The sequence below is a fragment of the Balaenoptera musculus genome, chromosome 7 (genome assembly GCF_009873245.2).
Source record: "Balaenoptera musculus isolate JJ_BM4_2016_0621 chromosome 7, mBalMus1.pri.v3, whole genome shotgun sequence".
Lineage (NCBI taxonomy): Eukaryota > Metazoa > Chordata > Mammalia > Artiodactyla > Balaenopteridae > Balaenoptera > Balaenoptera musculus.
This window is the reverse complement of record NC_045791.1, coordinates 29,982,255-29,990,337: the sequence shown is the minus strand read 5'-3', so window position 1 is coordinate 29,990,337 and position 8,083 is coordinate 29,982,255.

Sequence of the window (8,083 nt, the reverse complement as noted above, 5' to 3'; positions counted from 1 at the left end):
CAAAGTCCAGGAAGCACAAAGAGTCCCAGGCAGGATAAAACCAAGGAGAAACACACTGAGACACATAGTAATCAAATTTTAAAAATTAAAGACAAAGAAAAATTATTAAAAGCAACAAGGGAAAAATAACAAATAACATACAAGGGAACTCCCATAAGGTTAACAGCTGATTTCTCAGTAGAAACTCTACAAGCCAGAAGGGAGTGGCATGACATATTTAAAGTGATGAAAGGGAAGAACCTACAACCAAGATAACTCTACCTGGCAAGGATCTCATTCAGATTCGATGGAGAAATCAAAAGCTTTACAGACAAGCAAAAGCTAAGAGAATTCACCACCACCAAACTAGCTCTACAACAAATGCTAAAGGAACTTCTCTAAGTGGGAAAAACAAGAGAAGAAAAGGGACCTACAAAAAGAAACCCAAAATAATTTTAAAAATGGAAATAGGAACATACCTATCAATAATTACCTTAAATGTCAATGGATTAAATGCTCCAACCAAAAGACACAGGCTCAATGAATGGATACAAAAACAAGACCAACATGTATGCTGTCTACAAGAGACCCACTTCAGATCTAGGGACACATACAGACTGAAAGTGAGGGGATGGAAAAAGATATTCCATGCAAATGGAAATCAAAAGAAAGCTGAGTAGCAATACCCATATCAGATAAAATAGACTTTAAAATAAAGAATGTTACAAGAGACAAGAAAGGACACTACATGATGATCAAGGGATCAATCCAAGAAGAAGATATAACAATTATAAATATATATGCACCCAACATAGGAGCACCTCAATACATAAGGCAACTACTAACAGCTATAAAAGAGGAAATCGACAGTAAAACAATAATAGTGGGGGACTTTAACACGTCACTTACTCCAATAGACAGATCATCCAGACAGAAAATTAATAAGGAAACACAAGGTTTAAATGACACAACAGACCAGATAGATTTAATTGATATTTATAGGACATCCATCAGAAAACAGCAGATTACACTTTCTTCTCAAGTGCACATGGAACATTCTCCAAGATAGATCACATCTTGGGTCACAAATCAAGCCTTGGTAAATTTAAGAAAACTGAAATCATGTCAAGCATCTTTTCCAACCACAACGCTATGAGATTAGAAATCAATTACAGGGAAAAAAACGTAAAAAACACAAACACAGGGAGGCTAAACAATACGTTACTAAATATCCAAGAGATCACTGAAGAAATCAAAGTGGAAATCAAAAAATACCTAGAGACAAATGACAAAGAAAACACGACAATCCAAAACCTATGCGATGAAGCAAAAGCAGTTCTAAAAAGAAAGTTTATAGCAATACAATCTTACTTCAAGAAACAAGAAAAATCTCAAACAAGCTAACCTTACACCTAAAGGAACTAGAGAAAGAAGAACAAACAAAACCCAAAGGTAGTAGAACGAAAGAAATCATAAAGGTCAGAGCAGAAATACATGAAATAGAAACAATGAAAACAAGAGCAAAGATCAATAAAACTAAAAGCTGGTTCTTTGAGAAAATAAACAAAATTGTTAAACCTTTAGCCAGACTCATCAAGAAAAAGGGGGAGATGACTCAAATCAATAAAATTAGAAATAAAGAAGGAGAAGTTACTACAAACAGAGCAGAAATACAAAGCATCATAAGAGACTACTACAAGCCACTACTACTACTCTATGCCAATAAAATGGACAACCTGGAAGAAATGGACAAATTCTTAGAAAGTTATAACCTTCCAAGGCTGAACCAGGAGGAAATAGAAAACATGAACAGCCCAATCACAAGTAATGAAATTGAAACTGTGATTTAAAATCTTCCAACAAACAAAAGTCCAGGACCAGATGGCTTCACAGGTGAATTCTATGAAACATTTAGAGAAGAGCTAACACTGATCCTTCTCAAACTCTAACAAAAAATTGCAGAGGAAGGAACACTCACAAACTCATTCTACGAGGCCACCATCACCTTGATACCAAAACCAGACAAAGATACTACAAAAAAAAAGAAAATTACAGACTAATATCACTGATAAATATAGACGCAAAAATCCTCAACAAAATACTAACAAACAGAATCCAACAACACATTAAAAGGATCATACACCATGATCAATTGGGATTTATCCCAGGGATGCAAGGATTCTTCAATATATGCAAATCAATCAATGTGATACAGCATATTAACAAACTGAAGAATAAAAACCATAGGATCATCTCAATTGATGCAGAAAAAGCTTTTGACAAAATTCAACACCCATTTATGATAAAAACTCTCCATAAAGTGGGCATAGAGGGAACCAATGTCAGCATAATGAAGGCCATATATGACAAACCCACAGCAAACATCATTCTCAATGGTGAAAAAGTGAAAGCATTTCCTCTAAGATTAGGAACCACACAAGGTTGCCCACTCTCACCACTATATTCAACATAGTTTTGGAAGTTTTAGCCACAGTAATCATAGAAGAAAAAGAAACAAAAGGAATCCAAATAGGAAAAGAAGAAGTAAAACTGTCACTGTTTGCAGATGACATGATACTATACATAGATAATCCTAAAGATGTCACCAGAAAACTACTAGAGCTAATCAATGAATTTGGTAAAGTTGCAGGATACAAATTAATGCACAGAAATCTCTTGCATTCCTATACACTAACAACTAAAGATCAGAAAGAGAAATTAGGGAAACAATCCCATTCACCACTGCAACAAAAAGAATAAAATACCTAGGAATAAAACTACCTAAGGAGGTAAAAGACTTGTACTCAGAAAACTATAAGACACTGATAAAAGAAGTCAATGATCACATAAACAGATGGAGAGATACACCATGTTCTAGGATTGGAAGAATCAATATTGTGAAAATGACTATACTACCCAAAGCAATCTACAGATTCAATGCAATCCCTATCAAATTACCAGTGGCATTTTTTAAAGAACTAGAACAAAAAATCTTAAAATTTGTATGGTGACACAAAAGACTCCGAATAGCTAAAGCAATCTTGAGGGAAAAAACGGAGCTGGAGGAATCAGACTCCCTTACTTCAGACTATACTACAAAGCTACAGTAATCAACACAATATGGTACTGGCACAAAAACAGAAATATAGATCAGTGGAACATGACAGAAAGCCCAGAGATTAACCCACACACCTATTGTCAACTAATCTATGACAAAGGAGGCAAGGATATACAATGGAGAAAAGACAGTCTCTTCAATAAGTGGTGCTGGGAAAATTGGACAGCTACATGTAAAAGAATGAAATTAGAACACTCCCTGACACCATACACAAAAATAAACTCAAAGCAGATTAAAGACCTAAATGTAAGACTGGACACTATAAAACTCTTAAAGGAAAACATAGGAAGAATACTCTTTGACATAAATCACAGCAAGATCTTTTTTGACCCACTCCCTAGAGTAATGGAAATAAAAACAAAAATAAACAAATGGGATCTAATGAAACTTAAACGCTTTTGCACAGCAAAGGAAACTGTAAACAAGACGAAAAGACAACCCTCAGAATGGGAGAAAATATTTGCAAAGGAATCAATGGACAAAGGATTAATCTCCAAAATATATAAACAGCTCATGAAGCTCAATATTAAAAAAACAAACAACCCAATCAAAAAATGGGCAGAGGATCTAAATTGACATTTCTCCAAAGAAGACATACAGATGGCCAAGAAGCACATGAGAAGCTGCTCAACATCATTAATTACTTAGAGAAATGCAAATCAAAAGTACAATGAGGTATCGCCTCACACTGGTTAGAATGGGCATGATCAGAAAATCTACAAACAAATGCTGGAGAGGGTATGCAGAAAAGGCAACTCTCTTGCACAGCTGGTGGGAATATAAATTGATACAGCCACTATGGAGAACAGTATGGAGGTTCCTTAAAAAACTGAAAATAGAATTACCATGTGACCCAGCTATTCCACTAATGAGCATATACCGAGAGAAAACCATAATTCAAAAAGACACATGCACCCCAATGTTCATTGCGGCACTATTTACAATAGCCAAGTCATGGAAGCAACCTAAATGCCCATCGACAAATGAATGGGTAAAGAAGATGTGGTACATATATACAATGGAATATTACTCAGCCATAAAAAGAATGAAATTTGGTCATTTGTAGAGACATGGATGGACCTAGGGACTATCATAGTGAAGTAAGTCAGAAAGAGAAAAACAAATATTGTATATTAATGCATATATGTGGAATCTAGAAAAAATGGTACAGATGAACTGGTTTGCAGGGCAGAAATAGAGACACAGATGTAGAGAACAAACATATGGACACCAAGGGGGGGAAGTGGTGGGGGTGGTGGTGGTGGGATGAATTGGGAGATAGGGATTGACGTATTTATATTAATATGTATAAAATAGATAACTAATAAGTACCTGCTGTATAAAAAAATAAATAAAATAAAATTCAAATCAAAAAAAAGAAAAGAAAACATTAAAAAATAAAGAATATGAAGTGGAAGAAAAATGAAAAGAAGCCAGAACTGAAAAAAATGGTCTTTATTTCTTCAAATATACCATTGGATTATAATTGTTCTCATACCTTATATACTACAAAAGTGCATTGAGCAGCTCTGCTCTGGAGAACACTAGTTTTTATGCAACTAGGCTCTACTTTGTAAGTTCTCAAGACTCATATATGGATTCCAGAGTCATTGCAGCAGATTAACAGGAAATTGTTAAATAGATAACAGGACCATGTTTTATATATATATATATATATAATAGTACTAATGGTCAACACATACATGAACTCCATTTCTTCTAACCACTGGTGAAGTCAGGAGAGACTGGAAATGAATCAGTAACACTCATTGTATCATGTACTAGACCAATAATTTTGACCAAACATCATAGTTAGGACAGTTCTTGAAATCATTTACATGGATCCAGTTTAGAGTGGCCGTTGGCTTAAAGCAGTTAATAGTATATCAAGTATATATTTTAAAAATATATATGGTATAAAGTTTCTATATTTTGCTTATTTGAAAATTTGCTCCATTCACTTGACAGTATGTTCCTGATTCAAAGACCACATAACAGCTGTGTGCTCAATGTGGAAAATGTTTATATTAACTCAATTCCAAATTTAGAAACTTTTAAAGGAGTGCATTTTGACCTGTTAGGCTTAGTTGGCTAATGTATCTCACAAATCCTCTTTAATTCACAAATTAAAGATCTTGGCAATCATCCAAATCCTTGAGCATCATCACAGCCTTCTCTGTCAATTGAGAAGCAAAGTTTGTACAGTGAAATAATTTCAAATAATGTAATAATTTCCACAGTTTTGCTAAAAAGTTTACAAGTATGCAAATAGATGTTGGAGGAAAAAATTAACCATATCAACCATGCTTCCAAGCATGCAAACAAATTATACTCTGTTGAACTCATAGCTAAATTTGGTGTTCCTGTATTATTATTCTCTTTTACATTCTGAAACAAGTTTCTAGTTGAAATAATATTGTAGTTGGAGGTAATGGTTGCTTTGACAAAGACTTCTTTTTTTTTTTAATTAATTTATTTATTTTTGGCTGTGTTGGGTTTTCGTTTCTGTGCGAGGGCTTTCTCTAGTTGCGGTGAGCGGGGGCCACTCTTCATCGCAGTGTGCAGGCCTCTCACTATCGCGGCCTCTCGTGTTGCAGAGCACAGGCTCCAGACGCACAGGCTCAGTAGTTGTGGCTCACGGGCCCAGCCGCTCCGCGGCATGTGGGATCTTCCCAGACCAGGGCTCGAACCCATGTCCCCTGCACTGGCAGGTGGATTCTCAACCACTGCACCACCAGGGAAGCCCCAAAGACTTCTTTTAATTGGTAAATTATTTTTAAGAATTAAAAAACATTTTTTTTCCTGGGTCACTTACAACTAGTTGGAAGTGCTCTAAAAGAAGCAATGTTTACTTTCATTTTGAAATTTTATCATGGTTGTCTGTGCAGATGGGTTTCTAACAAAAAGCAGTCACCCATCTCATTATTTTCTTATTCCCATCCTCAATCTCCAGGGACAATTTTTTTCTGACCATTTCTGTTTTCATTCTTCTGTAGGTTATCTTCCTAACACTACCTATGTTTATATCTTCATTTCTTAATTTTCCAACTTGAGACAATGTCTGTTCACTTCCTAAGAAAGATAGGATTTATCTCACTCTATGTCATTTTCCCTCCCCATCCTCCTCCCCGAGTTTGACAGTTTTATCATTACTCTGAGGTCTTCCATCCTTTATGTTGTAACTTTGAATAATATGCATGTACTTATACTTATTAAGCCATCAACTCCAGTCAGTATTTTAAACTACCCTTTATTCCACCTTTCCTTAGAAGAATGAAGTTCTTTTCATTTACTTTAATTTAGCAAGTTGGTTAATATTTAGATTCTCTTCATAACACATAAGCAATGTTTGTATGTTTTGTCCAAAGGTTGATTTTTAAAGTTGGAGGTGAATTTATACTGTGTGCATCAATATGACCATGTAAATACTGTTCACTGCCAGAGCAAACAGGATTAAATTTCTTTTCCTAAGGGTCTAATTCTATGATGCCTGGGCCACTTAAAGGAAAATACTTCTAATACTAAGGTCACCTGGATTCTTATTTTCTATGTGCCGTCAAGTGCTAAAAATCATGGTACATTTTATCTGGCTTATATTTGCACCCTGGTATTTTGTCATCTTTTTATTTCTTGAAAACTTTAATGACACTGTGTATTTATCAAAATCTCAAGATTTCCATCCTCTCATACATACTACCTTTTGTGAAGTCCCTTTTCTGTTTTCCTAGAAGCCTCTTTCCTGAGGGCCTCTACCTACATGCTCCAATTTGGACCAGATTATTTTTAGACCTGATGGACAACCATCAGCTCAGACTTGCACAGAGGGATTGCCTGGGCTCTAACCACCCTTTCCTACATCCAGTATCTTCCTCCTCTTATTTTTCAGATATTTTTTTCTGGAGCACATAATCCAATAACTATATAGAAAACGATATATGGAAGGTAAATTTTTAGAGATCCTGTTTGCTTGAAAATATCTTTATTTGGCCCATACATTTGAGTAATAATTTTTCTATACTCTGGTATTGCTAAGAAGAATTCCAATGCCAGTCTCATTTTTTTTTCTAGTTCCAACATTTTCTTATCAAGTTTTTAAATTGAAGTATAGTTGATTTACAATGTTGTGTTAATTTCTGCTGTACAGCAAAGTGATTCAGTTATACATGTATACATTCTATTTTTATATTCTTTTCCATTATGGTTTATCATAGGATATTGAATATAGTTCTCTGTGCTATACAGTAGGACATTTTTGTTTATCCACTCTATAAATAATAGGTTACATCTGCTAACCCCAACTTCCCACTCCATCCCTGCCCCAACGCCCTCCCCTTGGCAACCACAAGTCTGTTCTCTATGCCCATAAGTCTGTTTCTGTTTTGTAGATAGGTTCGTTTGTGCCATATTTTAGATTCCACACATAAGTGATATCATATGGTATTTGTCTATCTCTTTCTGACTTACTTCACTTAGTATGATAATCTCTAGTTGCATCCATGTCGCTGCAAATGGCATTATTTCATTCTTTTTTATGGCTAAGTAGTATTCCATTTTACATATGTACCACATCTTTTTATCCATTCATCTGTTGATGGACATTTAGGTTGTTTCCATGTCTTGGCTATTGTTAATAGTGCTGCTATGAACATAGGGGTGCATGTATATTTTTGAATTAGGGTTTTGTCTGGATATATGCCCAGGAATAGGATTTCTAGATCGTATGGTAATGCTATTTTTAGTTTTTTGAAGAACCTCCATACTGTTTTCCATAGTGGCTGTACCAACTTACGTTCCCTCCAATAATGTAGGAGGGTTCCCTTTTCTCCACACTCTCTCTAGCATTTGTTATTTGTAGAGTTGTTAATGATGGCCATTCTGACTGGTGTGAGGTGGTACCTCATTGTAGTTTTGATTTGCATTTCTCTAAAAATTAGCGATGTTGAGCCTCTTTTCACGTGCCTCTTGGCTATCTGTATATCTTCTTTG